This window comes from Perognathus longimembris, chromosome 18 (genome assembly GCF_023159225.1).
Source record: "Perognathus longimembris pacificus isolate PPM17 chromosome 18, ASM2315922v1, whole genome shotgun sequence".
Lineage (NCBI taxonomy): Eukaryota > Metazoa > Chordata > Mammalia > Rodentia > Heteromyidae > Perognathus > Perognathus longimembris.
Genome location: NC_063178.1, coordinates 17,145,212 through 17,168,987, shown reverse-complemented (window position 1 = coordinate 17,168,987; position 23,776 = coordinate 17,145,212). Strand labels below are relative to the sequence as shown.

At 40.9% G+C, this 23,776-nt stretch overlaps 1 protein-coding gene and 1 pseudogene across 1 annotated transcript in view; both read right to left on the bottom strand.

The window, feature by feature from the left end:
• Ccny (cyclin Y) overlaps nucleotides 1-23,776 on the bottom strand; it is a 110,036-nt gene that overhangs the window by 59,915 nt on the left and 26,345 nt on the right. The gene's annotated exons all lie outside the window — the stretch shown is intronic.
• On the bottom strand, nucleotides 17,444-17,575 carry LOC125367367 (annotated as a pseudogene).

Genomic DNA, 23,776 nt, shown 5'->3' with positions numbered 1-23,776 from the left:
CCTAATAAGGTCACACACAATAGCCTCCCTACCAGTAAGAATGACTCTTCTATCTTCATTAGCTCAATTGGCTCAAACAAGACTAAGTCCTACAGAAATCTAACTCTTCTCTCCAGAAGGCACCACACCAGCTCCAATGTCATCTTTCAATCTCCAGAACTGCTCAGCAAAGCCTTCTGCAACTCATGCCCAGTACACGTCAGTACAATGCCTTGTTACATGCTTCATACATCGTTCTCTTCCCCTCTGTGAACTAACTTGCAATATCTGCTCTTTTTCCTTAACCTTCACTATCGCTGCAGCTGCAATACCCCAGCCTCCTCCCTGGCACCCACCCAGGGCCAACATTTCTCCCAGACGCTGTAGTCGTCATAATTCTCAGTGATTTAAAAGACAGGTAAGTGCTTGCTTTGCCTTCTACGTGCTGGGCCTCCTGCTCTCTGTGGCCTGGTCTCCATCGACTCCAGGCTGAGCAGACCCGCCCTCGGTGACCTCACCTTCCGCCTTCCCAGCTCGGTTCCTCTGGTATCCCAGCCCCAACAATTCTTCAGCCAACCACCACCACAGCTTGAAGCATTCACTAACCTGAAATGCCAAGTTCCAAAGTGCTCCAAAAGTTAAAAGGTGTTAAGTGCTGGCATTCAGAAAGTTTAGATTTTGGATTTATTAGATAAGAAATTCTCAATGAGAAAAGTCTATACAAATACTAAGGGGGGGAGGCAAAATCTAAACAGAAGGATACTCAGGCTACAGTGATCCTATTTGTCTTTTTTATGAACCTTCAACCCTGCTGTGCGTGCTTTTTGATGTCACTTAGAGGTAAGAACTCATCATTACCACCGTTCCCCGTGTCGTCACCACTAGGCTGCTCTGTATCTGTCCAGAGAACTTCCTGCCAAATCCCACAAAGTAGATTAACTCTTCACCTATACTGTATCTGCCATAGCCAGTCATATACAGCTAACGGAAACTGCTGCTGCCCAGTCCCACTTTAAATTGCTAACAAACCCCCTTAGGTGTGGAGCAAGTAGCTTTTCTTCATTTGCTTACTTCCCACTCCTCTCCCTCATACACCACTGCACTGTCACTTTACTGTCAGTCCAGTGAAGGAAACAGAGGCAGGAAAAGCCTGGCATTTGCCCTACCAAATCACTGCTCCCCACTCAGGTTCCTAGGTGGGGAGGGGCTTGCGCACTTTCCCAGGCCAGCCCTCCCTCTGCAGTAGGATCTTTACCCCCCTCAAACTCATTCCTGCACATCCCTCCTTTCCTTCCCATCAGCCTCTCCCCAGCTTCCTCCTCATCTAGGCTTCCCTTGCCAGGAAGGCTCCCTAATGCTCCAATCTCTCTGGAGCCTTGTCCAATCACGCTTTTGTTCCTTGTCCCCACCACACCGGGGAACTTGTTCTTGTATCAAGGCTATTACCAATACCATGGCCAAATCTCCGTCCTTGCCTTACTCCTAGTAAGAGGAGTTTCTAACTCCTTGAAACATTTCTCTCAATGGGCTGCTCGGGCTGTCGGTGGTGTCCTTTTCTCTCTCACTGTTTCAGCTCTTGCTCAGGCTCCCTGATGGTTTCCTGCCTCCTGGTTTAGGACTCTCAGTCTGAGAGGCAAACCCTTCCCTCCACATCTACAGCTAGCCTGCTTAGATGAGTCATCCACAAGACTGTAAGCTCTTATTAGACATAAGCAACATCATAATACCTAACACCTTGGCTACATGTGCTTCTGTTTTTGATGCCTTTGCTGTGGGCTCTCCAAATCCCCTCAAAACTGGACATAATATTCTTCTTCTCCAAATTCACAATGGTGCAAAGACCGCACAGTGGCCACAGGCTGGACAAACTACCCTGTGGACATCTAAGGGAAGAGTTGGCACAAGCCCGAAGAATCATTCTCTTACACCCTTCATGTTTCTGCCGAAATGTCACCTTACGTAAAGAGTAACATAACCATAATATAACTGTAATGTCACTTTACATAAACATAACACAGTGGCTACATGTCAGGTTCTCTTGTAAGAATTTTCTGTATATCATTTAATGTAACCCACTTATTATTATCTTCATTTGAGCTAGGGGCTGAACCTCAGTGACATAGTACTAGCTTAAGTGAGGCCCTGGATTCCATCCGCACTCTGTACATACGCGCGCGCACACACACACACACACACGCACGCACGCACACACGCACACAAACGGGAGGGAGGGAGGGAGGGAGGGAGGGAGGAGACAGAATTTTAAAAACTTACTCAAAGTCATATAGCTAGTGTGTGATGGAGTATGCACTCTGACTCAAGCAGTCTAATTTCCTACATTCTCACTCTTCAATTTCTGCTTTGTTTTTTGGAGGCTTCTATCTCCTTTTTTCTTTCTCTCTTCTATGAGCTTGTGACATCTATACAGCAGAGACTTTACTGCTTGTTTTCCAGTTACCACTAAGCTAAAAATGGTTTAACAATGCAGGTACTTGGCAATAACTTCCATCAAATCTGTTTGGGTTGATGCAGGAGCAACCCAACTGCAATTAAAACACTGGCAGCATTTAAATGTTACAAGATGCAGTCATTATAGTCAATGTACATTATATAAAAATTGAACTACATAACCTGAAGGTGGGAAAGGGAGAATGGGGGAGAGAAAGATGGAAGGGATGACACTGCTCAAGATGCACTGCACTCAAACCTAACTTCTGAAATTATAACTTCCTTATAGAATTACCCTAAAAAAAAAAAAAAAAAAAGGCTGGGCAATAATGGCTCACGCCTGTAATTCTAGCTATTCAAAAGAGGCTGTGATCTGAGAATTGCCATTTAAAGCCAGCCTGAGTAGGAAAGTCCTTGAGACTCTTGGCTCCAATTAACCACCCTTCCCCTTCCCCAACAAAAAGCCAGAAATAGACGTATGGCTCAAGTGGTACAGTGCTAGAATGTTAAGCCTTGAGCAAAAAAAAAAAAGCTCAGGGACGGTGCCTAGGCCCTGAGTTCAAGCCTCAGGATCTGCACAAAAAGAAAAGGAAAAGGGAAGGGGAAGAGAAAGGGAAGGAGAAAAGGGACAAAGGGGGGAAGGGGGAAAAGGGAAAAACCTCCTGGCTTCCCACAGTGAGAGGTACTCTCATTCACTGGCTGTAAAACTGCACGTTTTTGGTGTTGGGGTAGAGGGCAGCTCAGAACAAGCATTCCCAGGAGCTGAAAATGAGAGCAGGCAGTCCAGAGCTGTCATTGCAACCTCAAGCACTTCTATCACAGCAAGTACCAGGAATACACCTATGATTTGAAATTTGTTTTCTTGATTGTCATCATCAAAGAACTTGCGGTCAAAGCCACATTTCCCAATCAAAATTACAGACCACACACAAATAATCAACCTTTACCAAACAAATTTGAGCAAACCAGTGAAGAAAAATATATAAAACCCCAAATTCCCAAGTATCAAAATGGCTCATTATTTCTGGCATTTCATGGCAGAAATATTACGCGTGAGTTATTTATAAATGTTTCGAAACTGCTGGAAAGATATTGCTACTAAATAACACCTCAAGCCTCTTGAAATCTTAGAAATTAAGGTTTTTATATTGTATTCAGGCTACCACACTTACCTTAAGAAATGGAAAACCTAAAGTTGTTAAAAATAACAACAATAATGACTCAGGATCACCACTGCCTCAGAACCAGTCTGATGCTCCTATCATTTCCCCTGAAATATAAACAAAATTCCCTCTCTGATTTGCCACCTGCTCACTGACAGTGATGCGGGTCTTTCTGGTGTATTGTTACTTTTTAATGTCCAGATTACAAAAGCTTTATGTTATTTTTAACTACCATTTTTCCAAAATCCAAATGAAACTAGCCTTCTTTAAACCTGTATCAGTTCTTTAAAATATGTATGAGGGGCTGGGGATATGGCCTAGTGGCAAGAGTGCCTGCCTCATATACATGAGGCCCTGGGTTCGATTCCCCAGCACCACATATACAGAAAATGGCCAGAAGCGGCGCTGTGGCTCAAGTGGCAGAGTGCTAGCCTTGAGCGGAAAGAAGCCAGGGACAGTGCTCAGGCCCTGAGTCCAAGGCCCAGGACTGGCCAAAAAAATAAAAATAAATAAATAAATAAATAAAATATGTATGAGCAAACTTCTGTAATAATTAAAGAAACATGAGAGTTTTCAATTTGGAAAGTACTAAGTTAACATGCAATTTTGAAACTGTCAAAAGAGACCGTTTACAACTAAATTCCACTCTCTACCTCTCACCAGCAGAATACAGAGAAATGGACAGCCTTGGGATGTCATCCAAACTTACCCACAAGGGACTCAAGTGGAAAAAAGAACCCAGCACTGTCAGTCTCTGTCTCTCGTGGCTCTACAGAATCCGTAACAGGAAGAGTGGGCCCAGAAGAACTGTTCTCCACAAAGGCCCCGTTAAGAAGCTCCTGAACCACAGCTTATATTCTTGTTCAGTAGTAAAATACATGGTATCTAGCAAATACACATTGCCACTCTTTTACTAAAAGAGAAAGAATAAAAGAAAGACTTGTACCTAAAACATGTTCAAGAGGTCAATTAATTTAAGACAAGCACCATTTCGGTAAAATAAAAAGTTCCATATTTAGGCAATTTTAAAAAAAAAGTACTTTCATCTGGGCACTGATGGCTCACTCCTGTAATCCCAGATATTCAGGAGGCTGAGATTTGAGGACCGTGATTTGGTCAGCCTGGGTAGGAAAAATTCAGTGAGACTTATCTCCAATCCATCATCAAAAAAGCCAGAAGTGGAGCTGTGGCTCAAGTGGCAGACTGCTAACCTTGAGCACAAAAGCTCAGGGACAGCAAGCACCTAGGCCCCAAGTTTTCAGGTCCCAGTACTGACACAAAAAACAAACAAACATTTTCTATTGAGCATAATCGTCTGGCATCTCAATCTGACATCACATTTTGGTATCTATTTGATATGTAAGCGTATCTTTAACAGTACTAGGGTCTGAACTCAGGCATGCCAGGCAGACATGAAACCACTGAGCCGTGCCTCCAGCTATTTTTGTACTGTTTTGTTGTTGTTTTGGTTCCAGTCCTGGGGTTTGAACTCACAGCCCAGGTACTGTCCTTGAGCTTTGATGCTCAAGGCTGACACTCTACCACTTGAGCCCCAACTCCATTTCCTGCCTTTCTGATGGTTAGCTGGAGCTTACACTGGTTATTTTTGAGGCAGGGTATTTATTCCCACACAGCCGCGTGCCTAGGCAGCAATCCCACCTATTTTAGGCCTGCGGTCATAGCAGGATGACAGGCTTGGATCACTAGCATGCTGCTTACTGTGTAAAGCATTTTGAAAACGACTTTTGAATTTCACTGATTTTTTAATCTCACTTCACAGCTGATAATGTATTGTGCTATGAAATCAAACACTACTAATTGAAAAGTCATCATTTCCTCCATTTCTGTTGATCAGACACCAAGTAATAGAGACCAATTCCTCAAACAACTTGTATTTCAGAAGTCTTAAGTACTGTCCAAGTTCCAGTGTCCTGTGTTTAAGCCTTACAAGAGACAAAGAACCACAAAGCTTTTTAGAGTTTGAAGGATGTATTCTAGTTATTTTAATAGAATTTTTAACTTACCAATGACCTTTTCTTATGAGAGCAATGACTGCCAAATAAACCCCATAAAACATGAAATACTTAGAAGAAAAGGGATCGACTGTCTGGACTTTATTCCTCAAATGGCTCAGAGGAAAATGAGTAGCAAGAAAGAAAAAGAATGGTTAAGCAAATATGGCAAATGTTAGTGATGAAATGATGAAAACTTTGAAAAGTTCTAACCCTTTTAAAGCTTAAATTGTTCCCAATGTTAAAGAATATACATCAGTAAATTTATTTCATAAAAGATATTTAACTTACGAGCTACTCCCTATAAACATACTCCATACTTTTTTCCTTCTTTTGGTTTCCACTCTTACTCTCTCCAGTCAAGCTGTAGGAAAAATAAATTTCTCACCTCCTATTCTCCTGCTCCAAAAGCAGCCACAAAGCATGGCCTCAGTTTCCCTGCCACACCTGAAGCTCTTCTCACTTAAGTCATCGAGTGTATTCTAGTTCCCAAACCAGACAGCACATTCCAGTTCTAACCCCTAGTTTTCCTGCATTCCACTCCTCCTCTGGTCCTTCTCCCTGAGCAACTTTCTGATCCTTGTATAACAAAGGTGTGCCTAACTTCCACATTTTACCCCAACTCTGGGCAATTTCTGGTGTACTGCCTTGAAACGTGTCTAGGATCCCAAAGGCTTGGGGAAAAAGAGCATTCACAGAGTCGCAGGGTCTGCTCTGAGTGGAAATGGTCAAGAGCAGAAAAGCAGCAGCAGTGGGCTCCTGTAAGTGATGCTTGGAAGTTCTTTTCCTTGCCACAATCTTACTTGAAGTCTTTACAGGCACCTTTGTCGTCCAAATTATTCGATATCCTCCTAAGTTACCCCTCTACACTTTTATCTCCTCCACCCAAAGCCATTCTCCACACAGCTTTAGCAGGGTTTTGTCTGTGTATGTGCAGGTGCTGAGGCTTCACTTCATTCAGGTCAAGCACTCAAGGCTGGCACCCTACCGCTTGAGCCACAGCGCCACTTCTGGCTCTTTGGTGGTTAACTGGAGATGAAGAGTCTCACAGACTTAACTGCGCAGGATGGCTTTGTTCTGTGATCCTAAGATCCCAGCCTTCTGAGGATTATAAGGGAGAGCCATTGACATCCAGTTTTAAACTGTACAAAATGTAATAAATCAGATCAGATCATGACCCAATACCCCATTGCTTCCCACCACATATCATCAGAAGGGCTGACATTTCTTGGACCACACCTTAACTTCATTACTTATGACTAGTGCATTCCACACATGACACTCTTTCTCTCCCACAATACATCATGTTGTTTCAAACCTCTGTATTTCTAAATTAGCTAAGAAGTCCTTGCCCTACAAGAAAACTCACCGTGGTCTTTTTTTCCCCCCAATTTACTGTGTGGGGTTTGAACTCGGAGCCTAGGCGCTGTCCCTGAGCCTCTTTGTGGTCAAAGCTGGAGCTCTATCACTTGGGCCATACACAGCACCACTTGTGGCTTTTGAACATTAATTGGAGATGATTGTCTCACAGGGACTTATCTGCCCAGGCTGGCTTTGAACTACGATCCTCAGATCTCAGATTCCTGAGTAGCTAGGATTACAAGCATGAGCCACAGGTACCCGGCCGACTCTCTTAAAATTATTCTACATGTCAAGTCCTGTCAGCAGACCTCTGTAACTCCAGCAAATCACCTCCATGAAACTTTTACAGATCTCTGGTCTCATTATAGAGCCATATAATAGCCACATAAGGCTATGATGCCAAACACATCAGCTATGTGCATGTGATGTCTAATTAACTAAGTTAATGTTCTTTCAATGACTCATTGTTTTTGTTAAAGTTCTAAGATTAATACTCCGTTACTTAACTCATCCCTAATCCAGCTTCTCAATGTAACTTATACTGCCTGTGTATCTACATCTTCAACATTCACCTAACTGATGTGCTTACTCTTGCACCACCCCTAGGTGTCCGCAACCTTTCTCTATAGTTGGGTCAAGTAGCCCTATCCTACACTCATTTTCACTTCGGAGGCATGTTTATTACACTGGTCTTCTCCTGTGTGCCCACCTGAGTTACATTCTGTTTTTACTAATCCTAGGCAGGCTTTCATTCTCCAGTGCCTCTCAAACAGTTCATTTGGCATGCAGCCTCTGCATCCAACTTATTAGTCATCTCTGAACCACTTAACCAATTTTCTGCTGAAGTCCTTGATGGGCATCAAACCCTTCCACGTCACCTTCTACATGACAAGTGACGTCAATACTCTATTACATGACATAAATTATGCCCAAGATACATTTGTCCTATTGCTTTCCTCAGATTTCTAAACTTTTATTCACATTTTAAGAACACATCTAGCTTCTTTAAAGTTATTTCATCATCTTATCTAAAACTACAAATTAAACTCTTTTCTTTTTTGCCAGTCCTAGCACTTGGACTCAGGGCCTGAGCACTGACCCTCTCAGGCTACAAACACCCAACATCTGGGAATGCTTTTATTTGTTTTGTTTCTTTTCCTTCTAAAGTGAGAATACTTTCAAAGAAAGTTACTTCTGCTTCTTTGCTAATAGTTTAAAAGCCAACTTGTTCTCAGCTCACAATGGCTTCATTCTATAACACTGTAAAACAAGACTGTATTCAGAAGCAAGAGGCAAGACACCTGTCAGTGTACAGATTCTCCCTCATGCCACATAGGCCTCGTTATAATTCCTTAAAGGACCCTGCCTTCACATTTGACACGGATGGAAATGGCTGCTAACGCAGAGAATGATGTCTAAATGGGCAGCTGTAGTACTTTCAGCTGGGGGGGGGGGGGGGAAATCAGATGAATTCTCAAAGCCTTAAACCCACAGAAACATCATAGGAATAAAAGTAGCTATCCTTAAAGAGTTCCAGAGGAACACTGTTAATACAAGAGATTATGTGTGAAGAGAGAGGCCTGAAAATGGTGATGCCACCTGAACTGCACATATATTTCAGCTTAATCTGAAGTCAGGCTACCTTATGATATGCTTAACAACGTCCTTTAGGAAGGGGTACAGTATCTATCATCAGAAGTAGTCTAGTTACTTGTGTTCTGTTATGTCATTCTGGTTTGCAATCAGCTTTAGGCTCCATCATGTTGGCTACAGGATTTTTTTTTTTTTTTGGTAGCTGTCTTAACGTTTCATTTCTTCTCACTGGCAAGCACCAATACGGAAACTATTCTTAAACTCAAATGTTCAAAATCTAGATATAATAGAAAGGAGTCTTTCCATTACTGGAAGAAGCTGCATTCTGAAACGATCTAGGAAAGATTTAATCTATAGGAAGGAAGCATGAAAAGGTCTGGAGCAGGAGGGCAAACCTAGACCCCGCTCATTTTGAAAGTGAAGTTTAGCTGGAGCACAAGCAGGCCCATTCCTCTCTGTCTTTCTATTCTGAACAAAATAGCAGAACTACGTGGTGAACGAGAACCCACATGAGCCCTCCCAGACAAAGCCCACTGACCTCGGGTTCAGAGCTAAGGACAAAGTCAACACTGTTTTGCCTGGGAACTATCTAGATAAGTGGAACTACAGATGTCACTCTTCAAGAAAAACAGAATGGCCATGGCAATTTAACTTTGAAGAGATATAGGAGGGAGGCATAGATGCTATCAGACTACTTTCAGAACTGTCTCATTTTTTTTCCCACTCCTATCTCTAATATCACCCTCCAAAGCCACCCTCCTCTAAAAGCATTTCTGTCTGTCCCTCACTACCTTCCTTCCTTCCCTCCTTCCCTTCTGTCTGAACTCAGAGCCTGGGGACTGGCCCTGAGCTTTTACACACAAGGCTGGTGCTCTACCACTTTGGCCCATAATGTCACTTCCAGTCTTCTGATGGTTAATTGGATATAAGAGTATCATGGACTTTCTACCCAAGGTGAGTCTGAACCTCAATCTTCAGATCTAGCCTGAATAGCTAGGATCATAGGCATGAGCCACCTGAGCACAGCTGTATTAATTCTTATCAACTACTGTTAAGAAACAGCACAAGAAACTTTAGGGAACAACTGTATTACCTTTTTTTAAACAGATGTTTAAAATACCCTTTTTCTCAATGTTGATACCAGAACTTGAACTCAGGGTTCCCACTCACAGTTGACACTCTACCACTTGAGCCATATCTCTGGTTCCAGCTTTTTGTTGGCTAAGTGGAAATAAGACTCTCATAGGTTTGTTGGCCTGGGCTGGCTTCTAACTCAGATCCTCAGATCTCAGCCTCCTGAGTACCTAGGATTACAGACATGAGCCACTGGTGCCTGGCTGAGTACACCATTCTTTGTTTTCCAAAATATGGAGATAGGTGATTTATTCAAGAGTTCCTTACCCTCCAATGCTAAATACCCCCCCCAAAATTTCAATTATTCAAAAGAGGCATTTTATAATCCAAATATCAGGTATTTTTTTAATTGAAGTTTTTGCTCATTTAAAGTCTTGTTGTCCTCCTCCCCATTTTACCTTTAACTGGCTCGCAATTTTAACAAGATATGTGTTGATCTGTTTGATCAGCTGAAATTCTGAATTTCCCCTCCTTTGGTGGCACTAGCATTTGCTATGGCACTTGCACACTTTCCTGCTTGACCCATACCGTTAGCCCTTTCTGCTTTTTGCTACTTAATAAGGTCTTAGGGGAAGGGGTTTTCCTCACAGGCCTAGATCTATGATCTTCTCCCAAAATTTACACTTCCCAGGTAAAAAAAGGAATGTGCCTCGGCGCCTAGTTTTTCGGTGAAGACAGGGTCTTACACACTTTTTTCCCCAGACTTGCCTTGAAACACAATCTGAATCTCAGTCTCCAGGCCATGAGCCACCATACCTGGCTCAAGCTCTTGAAAATGGAAAATGAGACTTACAGAAGAAAATATACATGGTTGTCAGCTATAATAGTAGGAAATCAGATTTGAACAGGAGTCTGTTAGGATCTAAAGAAATTTTTTTAAAAACTTAATGATTCTGTAGTTCTTATAACAAAGTACAAAGGAAAGCTGAGTGCTAGAGGCTTACACCTATGATCCTAGCTACCCAGGAGGCTAAGAGCTAAAGGATAGAGTTCAAAGCCAGAATACGCAGAAAAGGTCTGTGTGACCCTATCAAAAAAGAAAAGAACAACGCTAGACACATGGCTCAAGTGGTAGAACCAGACATGTACACGTGAGGCCCTGAGATTAAAACCTCAGTATTAGCAAACACACACACACACACACACACACACACACACACACACAGAGTGCCAAATGGAAAAAATAGAAAAATACCTAAATAAGAAAATTTCACCCATTTTAATATGCCGAAGGGAAATAGACAAAACATTTAACATAATTTTCTCAGAGGTGAGATCAAAGAATTCTCTTCTTTGTATATGTCTTCAGTGTCTCAAAATCATTGCTATACACAGAAGCAAGTAACATTTTTATAAGCAATGTTTTCGCAAGTACAGCCTTTCAGACCAAATGTAAGTCATACCAATTGCTAAACTGCTCTACTTCAGCACATTGAAATACTGAATTTTCAAGAAGTCAAATCTTCTATAAAAGAGTCAGCCTGCGGACAGAAGATATTTGCCAGGCATGGTGGCAAATCCTGGTGATTCTAGCCCCTGGGAGGATGATGAAGGAGCATCACTATATTAGTTCTAGGCCAGACTGGATGCTAGAGTGGGACCCTGGAGGGGGATTAGGCAGGTGGAGATTAGGGATGATGAACCAATCCATCATGAATGCCACTCATTTGTTTAATTTCAAAATGAGAATGAACCTCACAGATCATCAGCCCTCTTTACAGATGGACAAACTAGGTCTAGAAGCTCAAGGATTTCTAAAAGACTTACCAATTATTTTACACATTACATTAAAGTGATTTTCTTCTAAAGTAGTCAAAGAGATCCCAACATTTCAAATGGTAATCCTCTATTCTTTTAAAAAAAAGTCACATGCATGTGATTAATTTTATTCTACAATTAGACCAATAAAGGAGATATTTCTCTTTAACTGAGAGGTTACAGAAATAAATGATTACTTTTTCCTTCCTGCCTTTATCTTTTCACTAGCTCATACTCTGCTTCTCCTGCCAAACTGCTTGGTTATTTTCTGTACTTGTCACTGGAGCTGAGAATAGCATCTGTGCTTTCTCCAGAGCCCTTCCCCAAGCTGGATAAAAACAGATAATCATCTGTTTTGATGCTAGTTTCCTCCTATTCTTTCTTGGCAAAACTGGGTCTGTGGATACGAATAGAGTTCTTTTCACAGCTTTCGGTGGCAAGGAGAGGGTGTCAGCACTGGTTTCTCATTCCACAACTCACTTCTCTTATGTGTGTGATGCATGTGTAATGCATGTGTAACGTGGGTTCACAACTCCAGATCACAGTTCAGTTGCAGGTGTGCATGTGGAGTATTCTCAATACTCTATTGAGTACCTAGAGGAGAAGGAAATGCCGTGCCATGGGGATATTTTAAAGTTCTTTCAATAAATTCAGGCAATTTTCCATTGCAACAAATGATTAGATATTGATGAGCCTCTCTTTGTAGAGGTTTGAAAGCTGGCTAAAAATTTGCCCTGTCCAGGACAATGCATCAAAATATGTTTTCATGGAAAGAAAGTCTTAAATTAGAATCACAAAACTAACTGCAGCAGAAAGGCTTTAATGATCTACTGTAATTCCTTCCACTAGGCATCCAGCCTAACATCCTTGCAGGAGGCTAGCAAGAAAAAAAACAAAAACTGGTCCAGAGTGACAGCCCAGATGCTCCTTGTGCTAGGCAACCTCGAGGGTTCAGAAACCCAGCTTCCAAAGAACAAGGACAAGTCTGAATATTTGGGGAGAAAGAAGAGTCCTCACATAATGAGAACATGGGCTGGAGATAAGTACCTTTTATCGCTACTTCTGATTGGGGAAAGGAGTAAAGTCCACAGGAAGTCAAAAACAGACACCCTGAAGGTGACTGGGCCTTTCCTGCCATAGACACGTTTCTCTCTGACTCTCCCACAGGACAAGAAACCACGTCGGGCAGCCATGAGTTCTGGGTCTTCCTGACTGACTGGAAAGCCTATTAGCCTGACAATTTTCTGACTCGCTGCTTCCTCCTCAATCCTCTCTCAGTGTCTTTCTCCAACAGACCTACCTGATCCTCTTGTCTAAGGCCTTGACCTTCTGCGCAACCCTCCTTCACAGCCTCAGGATGTTCTTCCCTTCACTTGCCACCACCTGACATTATTTGCTTCTATGTCTGACAGTCCTATTCTACTCTCAGCTCTACTGGGGACAGGGCTTCTCCTGTTTTCTTCTTAAACAGAGATACTGTTCAATAGGACGGTTTCTAGAACTGCTCAATAGAAACCACTGTCTAAAAACTGCTGGCCAATTCATGCCCAGTAAATAAAGAACAGGAGGCCAGGAAGGGGAGTGCCATCCCAGGGATTCCATGCACACCAGGCTTAACTAGGGGTCAGGAAACGTAAAGGAGGAAGTAAGGTTTTCCTCTAAGGAGACGGAGAAAGGAAGTAATGGGATTACTGAGTAGAAGGTGGAAAGAGTCTGCAAGGCCTGTCTGTGTCCACAGGACAATAGGGACTGCATATGCAGCGAGGGAATCCTCACACCACAGAGTGGAAGCAGAGAAAAAGGACCTACGAGTCTACATGCTTGGTGAATGGCCACCCAGCTCCAAGTCCCGAAGCACCACAGACTGCTATTCCACCCAGCTATACTAACCCTTTGCTATGGCACCTTCCCTTCTTCCTGTGCTGTGTTCTACGTCAAAAGGAGGTGGACTGAGCCAGGCACCAATGGCTCACACATGTAATCCTGGTTACTTAGGAGGCTAAGATCTGAAGATTGAAGTTCAATGCCAGCCCAGGGAAGAAAAGTCCGTGAGAGTCCCATTAATCACCAAAAAACCGTGGAGCTGTGACTCAAGTAGAGTGCTGGCTTTGAGCCAGAAAGCAAGAAAGCTTAAGGCCCTAACTAAGTTCAAGTCCCAGGATTGCCACCAAAAACAAACAAAAAACAAAACTGGCCTGCAATCCTACCACTTCCCACTAGCATTAGATACCTTATAACAGTCTCCTACTTCTACAAATTTCCACACTGACCCAGACACTCTAGAATATTCCTGGTGAGAAATGCAACTTCTATGGTAGACAATGTAAAAGTAGCTATCAAGTTTAAAATCCACGTACCACTTCCAGGTTGATGGAACAGATGTATTTTCTTTATTACTAGTAATACAACAAAAATCCCTAGCGTTCATATAAAACAAAAAGAAAATGACCTTGAAAGGTGGAAAAGAAAAATGCATCCTGGCCAGGAACATTGGAAACCAGAGAGGAAAGATACAATTAGCTCCCTGAGTCTCCTTTTTGCATCATAAGTCTTAGTTGAGGTTAAAAGTACAAGGAAGATCCTAAACACCTACAAGAGCAGCACCCCTTCCAGGGCAGTCAAAGTAGGGTACATAGCCAGGTGTTTTGTTTTCATCCTGATTGGCTAATGGCTACAGTTCTATCCATAGGCACTATCAGTGACGACGGTGTAGGGAGGCAGAACTGCCAGTTACCCTAACCAAAGAACCCCTTCTTGAGTGTCAGCAGAGTCTGACTGGGGAACCTGAACCTGACTCAGCCGGCAGGAACAAGGCGGTGCTCCATCTCCAGACAAGACAATGTCCCCTAAGTCAATTAAAACAGAATGCTTTAAAGAAAACAAAAACCCTAACATAAATAAGAAAGTGTTCTGGGGTTAGAGTTGAAGCTCAGGGCAGAGCCCTTGCCCAGCCAGTGTGAGGCCCTCCACTGACATCGGCAGCACCAAGGAGTTTCAACTCCAACACAATCTCATCACCCCAGAAGCTAGGAAATCTCAAACTGAATGAAAGGAAGACAAGATATATCAGCAACAGGATGACAGAAATGCTAAAATATGCAAGAGGTTTTAAACAGCTTGATGAAATTCTTCAAGAAGCAATCAAAAACACACTTCATGAAAAAATAGATAGCTGCATCAAAAAAATAAAGGATATAAAGAAATGCCAAAAAAAAAAAAAAAACGAAGTTTAGAATTGGAAATACAACTGAAATAGAAAGCTCATTAGAAGGGCTCAACAGAACAGAAAGAACAAATGACCCAAACCCAGCAAGAGAGCAAAACAGAAAAAGAGACTATGAGATAGTAAGTGTTTTAATGAAAACAATCCTTCATATTACTTACCCTCAGATGCAAACACTCTTCCATGAAGATAAGCCACAGCCCAGTGTGACAAACATGAAACCACAATGCTCCCCAAGGTGTGGAAATTTACGCAGTATATTAGGTTTAATCCCACACAAGTAGCCTATGTACATTCTACTTTATTTCACCTTCATGACAATCCTATAAACAAGCAGAGTGGAAAGTTAATTCCATTTCATAGATGAGGAAACTTAACAACCATGGAGGCAGGTGCCTTATTCTGTAGCTACTAAAGCATAGGCAGGGATAGGGACCTGAGATTTCTGATACTTCCTCTGGAAGTATTTAGTTACAATCCTGATGTTTACTATAGACAATGTTCCCTGCTATCTTCTTAAATTAGTGAACACTGACATACTGACATGGAATTTCTCACTCAGGTATAGCCTCTATGAAGCAGAGACTGTTGGAAGTTCCCTCCCTCTGGCTTTCCTTGGCACAAATTACTGTTCATTACATTCCAACCTCAAGTAAAGGCCTCTAAAGGAACTAGAATCACAAAATTAACACAGTAGGCGACAGAGAGGAAGAGTAAGAACAGTAACAGAAGCAGAAATTCTGACTAGATTTGGATTTTAAAAGTACAGTCACATATGCAGTCATGGTATTCAATATATACTACGTACAAAATGAACTTGCAACTTGTGAGAGGGATGGGAGAGGAAAATTGGGGAAAAGCAAAGGAAGAGGTGACATTGTCCAAGAAGAACTGTACTCATCTGACTTACAAAGCTGTAACGGTTAGCATTTCCCCGGCCTCAGGTCCTCAGCTCCTCCCATTAGCCCCCAGATCCACCCATGCCTCATGGGCCACTCCTCCTCACTATTAAGACCTACCTACTTCCCCTTTACCCCCAGAGAGAAGCTGCCACCTGGCTCCTTCTCCCCTGGGAGATATGGCCCCACTAATAAACCTCTTTATGAACCTTCTTCTCCTGTCCGTGACTATCTCCGCATGGTCCCCTGGGATGGCCGGGACATATCCTTTCAGGAACCAGTCTGTACAATACCTTAATAACAATAAAATTATAATAATAAAACGTATAAACCTCCTCAGAACTGTGACATGAGGAAGCAATATAGAAAAGACAATACTGAAAACATCCTTACATTGGTTTCTATTCCCTAAGAACAGAGTTGTACTTCACTAGTGGAAAAACAATTCTTGCTTTTTACATTAAAAACGGGGTATGTCTAATAAAAGATCATGTATGGTAGAGAGTAAACATACTAAAAGAAAGTAAGTTTCAAAGTTAATCAGTTTCCCTTTGAGGACTTTTTCAGATACTATTTGCTAAATAGTACAAACATGTAAAATCATGTTAAAAAAAAAAAAAAGAGTTTTAGTCTCACAAGTAAAGGCAGGACAAAAGGCCTTAGCCACAGCCAGCCTCTGCAGTTGAGAACAGGCTCAACAGCCCTTGCAGCTGTGCCTTGCCTGAATGTGGGGGTCAGAACTAATTCATGACAACAGACAAATTACACAGCCATCAGTTTCCCCTGAACCTGTTACACTCAAATCCCCATTTCAGACAGAAGGAGACAACATAATAACTCATGGCACTGGGCCAGTCTCTTCTAGACATAAAGCCTTTGTGGAAGAAAAACCCAAACCCATAATGAGAGCTCATGTCAGAATCCCATTAGCAACTTGTGCTGTTCATCCTGAGAGCTACATGTCACTTTTTTTTGTAATACTCTAAAGAGAAAGAATTAACATAAGTTTATTTTCCAGCAAAGACAATTAATTCCCAGGAATCTTTAGCCTTTTTCCCCCTCTCTAACAGTCAATCACACAAGTGCTAATTATTAACGAGACTTGGAACACTCAAGTTCACGTTCAAGGAAATACTGCCAATCCTAGACAAATCCCTATGACAAAAGGTATTTCCCTTAAAAATAACTATTTCTCAAGACCGAATCAAGATATATATATATATGTATATATATATGTATATCATACATTGGAAAATCTGTGTTTCTATATTTTTATCCATAGTTAATATAGTAGCTTAATTATTCTACTTGGAAATACTATCATTTTCCATACCTTTTGACAACTGATATGCTATCAAATAATTACACGAACATGAGATCATCTCATGGTATTAAAGGCTTATGAAATCTTTAAAAGTGATTTTATTGAATAAAAATAAGGCTGATGGAATTGTAAATTTAAAAGCTAAGCGAAGAGTACAAAGGAAATATTATTTCATCCATTCCAAAAGGCTTTAAAACAGGAGAAAGGGAAGAATTGGGGGAAAACTACACTTTAGTTTTCCTTTTTCTTTTTTCCTTTGTGTGCACCGTTCCAAGAGATACTGCAATACCAGGAAGATGCGTGGAGTGGAAGGAGGCCCCAAAATCCATTTAATATAGTGTCTTCGATGGGGCTGGGAATGTGGCTTAGTGGTAGAGTGCTTGCCTAGCATGCACAAAGCTCTGGGTTCGATTCCTCAGCACCACATAAACAGAAAAGGCCAGAAGTGGTGCTGTGGTTCAAGTGGTAGAGTGTTAGCCTTGAGCAAAAAGAAGCCAGGGACAGTGCTCAGGCCCTGAGTTCAAGGCCCAGGAATGGCAAAAAAAAAAAAAAAGTGTGTACGTGGACACACGTGTGCCCGCACATGAGCACGTATAGTCTTCAGATAGAGGACATATCAGATATTAAACTGATAAGAACAGATACTACACTTGATCTTAGCCAAAAGGCCAAGAAGGAATACTTAGTTTTCATATAACCTTTTTGAAGCCTTGGAGGGTTGTAACATGATCTTGCTATGTAGCCAAAATGGCCCATAGGTTCATGTGATTCTTGTGCCTCAGCTTCCAAAGTGGTGGGACTGTGGGACATCAAGATACCTATCATCATCTCCTGGGCCAAATCAGACCCTCACTTGAACTAGTAAAGCCCAAGTGAGCATGTGGACATAGCCATTGTACATTCATCCAATTAAAAATATTTAATCATGTTTTGTCAGGTTTTATTTAGATTACAGATCATACAAAAAGGCCTTGATCAAAAATGAGCAATGTAATCCCAACTACCTGGGAAGCTGAGTCATAAGGACTGCTTGAGCTCAAAGATTCAAAACCAGCCTAGGCCATTTTGGTGAACCCTGTCTCAAAAATCAAAAGATAAACAAATAACCACACTAAGACCACATCATCTCTGCCTACTAAGAGGTTCACTCAAGTAAGATTCCAGAGTCTGTGTCATGTGGCGTCTAAGCCATGACCCACTGAGCCTGGTCTTCTCAGGTGTGAAATGGACTAAACTGGATGTTCCTTTACAACTACTTTTGTTACTGTTTTACAATTGCATATGATGAAGAAACCAATAAAGAAACAGAGCAAAGGTAATTTTCTGGGGTTCCTGCCCTTCTTACACTTGTTATTAAAAGATTTACCTTTAAACCTGGATTTGTCTTAGGAAGAAACAAGAAGTTACTCATCAGAAAACATTTTTGAGTGTTTGTGTGTGCTAGCACTGAGGCATGAACTCAGGGCCTGGATGCTGTCCCTTAACTTCTTCCACCCAATGCTGGAGCTCTATCACTTGAGCTACTTATCACTTGAGCTACAGTTCTGGCTTTGGGCTGGTTAACTGGAGCTAAGAGTCTCACAGGTCTATCTTTATACTTTAATCCTCGGATCGAATCGCAGCCTCCTGAGTAGCTGGGATTAAAGATGTGAGACAGTGGTGCCAACAGCTCAGGAAACCTGTGGGGGGTGGGGGGTGCAGTTTCCAGTGCTTGAACTCAGAGCCTGAGTGTTGTTCTTAAAGCTTCCTCCCTTACACTGGAAATTATCGGGTTCAAAGGACATGAAGACAGCTTCAGTCAAGTTGGAGCAATTCAGCAGACCTAATTTTCTTTTTGAAACCTAATTTTTAATCTCATACGGTACTGGTTAGGTACAGTACTACATAAAGTTAGGATGTTACAGGTGTGAGCCACCGGTGTGCTCTGATCGTTTTTTTTAATGGAGCCTCACTTTGTGCCCGGTGCTTACTGGACCATAATCCTCCTTTGTCTACTTCCTATCAAAGCTGGGTTGACAGGTACAGGCCACCAAACCCAGATAGTGGTTGAAATGAGGTCTCGAGAAGTTTTTGCCTAGGCTGGCCTCAAAAGGTAATTCTACTGATCTCCACTACTCTAACAGTGACTGGCTTGTTTTGTTTTTATAACTAATTCTCTAAGTCATATTTTTAATGAAAATTTCCCAAGTTGCTACAGCTGGAAGATAATATGGACTAATCACTTCTCTAAACTGAACCTCAAAGCAAACATTCTCCCCAAAGCTCAAAGGACTTTCTAAATGAACACCTGAGTTTAAAGCCTGTATTTTGCGACCTTTATAGGCGTATTTTAGAACATACACTGTGGTTCTCTTCAGAGTTACAAAGCTTGACTCTCTTCATGACACTGGGGAGCTGGGTGTCCCCTGGGCAAATAATACAGACATTCCTTCCTAGCATGATTTCATGAGACTCGCTGGTCAAATGAGAGGATGAGAGGAAAATCTATACGCTATGAGGTACTGTAGAAATTCAGGGACTTCATTACTACCACTTTTTATGTAGTAAGTAACACTTGAGAATTTAATGCTAGGCTACGTACAAGTGCCCAATCCTTTGTGTCCATTAGCCCATTCAATCCTTGCACCTGCTCTGAAGAAGCTAGAATTACTAAGTGCTACTAGCAAATAAATAAGGAAAGGAGACTTTGGGAATCTAAACTACTTGTCCTTTTTAAGTAGCTGGTTAGGGATGTGAGGGAAGTCCAGGCTACCTAACTGCAGAGCCAGGCTCTCATTCTCTCTGTTCCGCCACTTTGTGATTAGAACAAGATTATCTGTGCCTCATGTTAGCCTCAGTTTCCTCATTTCCACTTTGAAAGTGGTGCAGACATCTGAAGGACTCTTCCCTAAAACTTTCTACTACAGTATGATTTCTATTAGGTGAAGAATAAGTGAACTTTGGAAAATTGCAGCCTTACTGGAGTTCAGAATAAGCTAATTTGAGAATGTTCAAAGGATATCATCTGTGAAAGAGTTCAGCTATTTTTAATCATTTACCTAATCTGGTTATAAGCAGTAACCCAGGGATTGTGATAAGCCAAAGTTCTTCTTAGACTAAAGTTTCCTAACCAGAGTCTCCTAAAAGACTCAGCCAGTCACTGAAATCAGATATCACTTATCCAATGAACACAAGGGAGACATTCCTAATAAACATGCAATTTATAGTGTTCTAAAATAATCTGTCATTTTTAATAAACACCATAAATGCACATGTCTCCACTAAAAAAGCTTCTTTCAGCAGCAAATCCTTATAAAAATGAAAGAAGACTACACAAAATTGAGCTGATTCCCCATGCAATGAAGACCTGTTACCTCATTTGGGGAAAATAAGGGAGATGGATAGATAGTTCAGCACATAAAAACAATTCAGAAATCAAGCAATCTATTTTTTAGTACCATTAATTATGGCAGTGGCTGTGCTTTATTTAGTACAAAATTTGAAGTTAATTTCAAGGACTATAATTAAAGAATGCAAACACCATTTTAATGTGATATTAAGAAAAATTTCATAAGGTCCTTTACTCCAACTGGACAATAAAATGTGTCATTTTTACAAATAGAAGAAGGGGGAAAACACATGCAAAAGATACCTTATGACCTAAGTAGATGTTAAAAAAAGTTTTGTATATCTTTTATTTTTGTAGTGTTGATACCCAGGACTCAGTGACAACTCTACTGCTAAGCTAAACCCCCAAACTCCATATTTTCTCCTGAATGACAAAAATTCTCTCTTGTCATTTAGCTTGTGGAAAGACTAGTGTTTTAAAACAAAATAAAAATAGATCCTTGCTTTCTCCCTAGGTGACTAATAAAGGAAGCCTTTCTTCATGGTCCATTAATTATAAATGAGCTGACTAAATGTAAGCACACACCAGCACATCTTTAAAGTTAATTACAGTTCTTGACTTTTTAAATTATAAGCATAATACCTGCCATTTTCTAAACACCTTTATGTGCCAAGTACCTTGCTACTTAGATTTAATCTTGTCAATGCCTGTGAGTGAACTCATATCACAAGGGAGCTAAGGTCAGAATGATATCAAACAAGGACTCAACATCTGATTTTAAACCTGTTGTTGTTGTAAGACAAACATCTGCTTATATAAAATTGGATCTTTCATATGAAAGAGCTAGCTTATCCTGGAAGCAACTCAGATTTGAAGAAGATTCCAGAGAGCTGAGGTACCACTAACTAGAAAGAAACATAGCACTATGTTTAAGAGAACAGGCTCTGAGGCTGGGAATATAGCCTAGTGGCAAGAGTGCTTGCCTCCTACACATGAAGCTCTCGGTTCAATTCCCCAGCACCACATATATGGAAAACGGCCAGAAGGGGCGCTGTGGCTCAGGTGGCAGAGTTGCTAGCCTTGAGCGGGAAGAAGCCAGGGATGGTGCTCAGGCCCTGAGTCCAAGGCCCAGGACTGGCCAAAAAAAAAAAAAAAAGAGAACAGGCTCTGAACCCAAGTTGTCTAAGCTGTTTACATTTACATCCAGATTTGCACCTGGTTACTTTTCCACTCTCTACTTTGATTTCCCATTTGCAAAATGGGGATAATATCAGTATCTATCTTAAGGTATGTTTTTTTAATAAGGTCTGCATTAAAATTCACCCAAGTACTCAGTGATAGAATTCTTGCCTAGCATGCCATGAGGCTCTAGATTTTATTCCCAGAACAGTTCTTGACCTACAGAAATGATTTTAACTGTTTACCATGACAAAAAAAATCTAAAAAATAGAGTGACTTAATTCGGTTTTCAGATGCATGAGGACAGAAACAGAAAAGTAACAGAAGTAATGGTAAACAAATAGAATAAACTGTCAGGAATGGCATCCTGAATGAGAGTAAGTAGCTCTGCTTAGAAAGATTATTTACAGGCACTAGACTAATGGAGTCTAGGTAGTTGTCAACTCTTAGCTAACTTCAGTACCATGACAGCCTATCCACAGCTGGCTGCATTATTTAGAACTAAAAATATGCAAAGTTATACTTAGCCATGACTTACCAAATGTGTCTTCAAATGCTTTGATTTGGTATATGAAGGCACATGTTTTTTCACCTCAGACAGTTGGAAACTAGAATTTGATTTTGAAATTAAATTTCAGATTAGACTGTGAATTAGCAGTTAAAACTTGGTCTCCATCCACAGGCAATGTAAGTGTGAGGTGAGGGGGGAAACTGCTAAACAAAGCATCTGTTCCTGCAACTTAAAAATTTTTTTAAAGAAGTCACTATCTTTTAAATGAGACCTTTTATTTCCAAAAACTCTGAGGTAAAATGATTTTCATCAGCGCTCTTCAAGGACTGGGCCGGGTAATCCTGACACTCCACTGAGCAGAAGCCCCAGCACAGTGAGTGGACCGGCACACCAACCTCAAATTAAAGACATACAGGAAGAATCACTGTGAGCTCACCAAAAAGCCCTGTGTCATGTCAGAGGCATAAAAATAGCATAGCAGCCTCTCTACGCACAGAACAAGAATGGCAGTGAGGAAGACTGAGACTATCCAGGATGCTGTTTCCAGAACTAACTCCACAAGAACCACTGGGTCAGATTCCCCAAACTACCCTGCTAAGGCACACAGCTCCAAGAGTTTAAGCTTTCTTCTGGCCATGAAGTGAAGCACGTCATACCCTATGCAATACTACATACTCCTATGTGCAAACATAACATGCAGGAAACATATTTCTTTATAAAATGAAAATGAAGTTATTTCACTATCATTTATATGAAATAGTTGAGACTAGAAGAATTTCATATTTTAAATTTTTAGTTGGAAATTTTTGCATAGACTTTTCTTGTTACACACATCTAATTTCAGAATTAGATGTGCTCATATGTTTGAAACATTTCATTTTGGATTTTCATGTTAGGCATATTCAATCTGTACATAAAGATGCTTCTACTACTATATTTATAGAAGAAAAGGAATCACAGGAAAAACAAGCAAGGACACAGTACCCAAATTAAGAATTAAATAGTAAGGAGTCATCAAAACTTTCAATACAGAGAAAATAAAATTAGATAAGACACAAATCATTTGCAGCACCAAAAGAGTACAAATTATGCTGATCTGTACTAAATATAATAGCATAGCCACATTTGCTTCTTCTTATTAGAAAACTTATGTAGGAATTAGTCTGTTAACCTATTTTCTGCTTTCAGTAAAACAAGGTCACAATATTGTAACCATGATCTCAAAGTATTGCATGAACAGAGAGATACATATGTATAAGGAAAGAGCAAGAGACTTAGGAGATAAAGTACTAAAGATCACTTTATAGAACTAAGGAGGAAACAAAAATAAGTTGTATTTCTATGGAAGTTTAGTTTTGCATAATTTCAAAAATACCTCTCAATCATTCAGACAATTTATAGTTTAGCATTTTCAAAACTCTCCACTGGCAGGGGAAAATGGAGGCGAGTTCTAGTGAAATCCAGCTCTTTGTTGTTCCCTTTGGTGCCAATCCAAAAACACACCCACAATCACATATGTACTAATTATTCCAAACAGTTTTCTGCCATGATTCTCCTTCTACCTCACATCCAATCTGTACCATTCTACCAGTGTTCCAATCTCACTAAAACATTTTCATCTCACCATTTCCTCACCTAAAAATTTTAGTACTTATAGGATAAGGTCTAAATTATTCCTTAACAGCATATCACATGAGAGGTGCTTCACAAAAACCTCAACTTGTTATTACTTCAGCCTAGTATTTGCTAAATTTTCTTCAAGAATTTCCCAATAACAGTGATAATACAACTGAACACTCACAAGCACAGCAAAACATTATCCTACATACATGCATTGGCTCACAAGCACATTATCATTTAAAT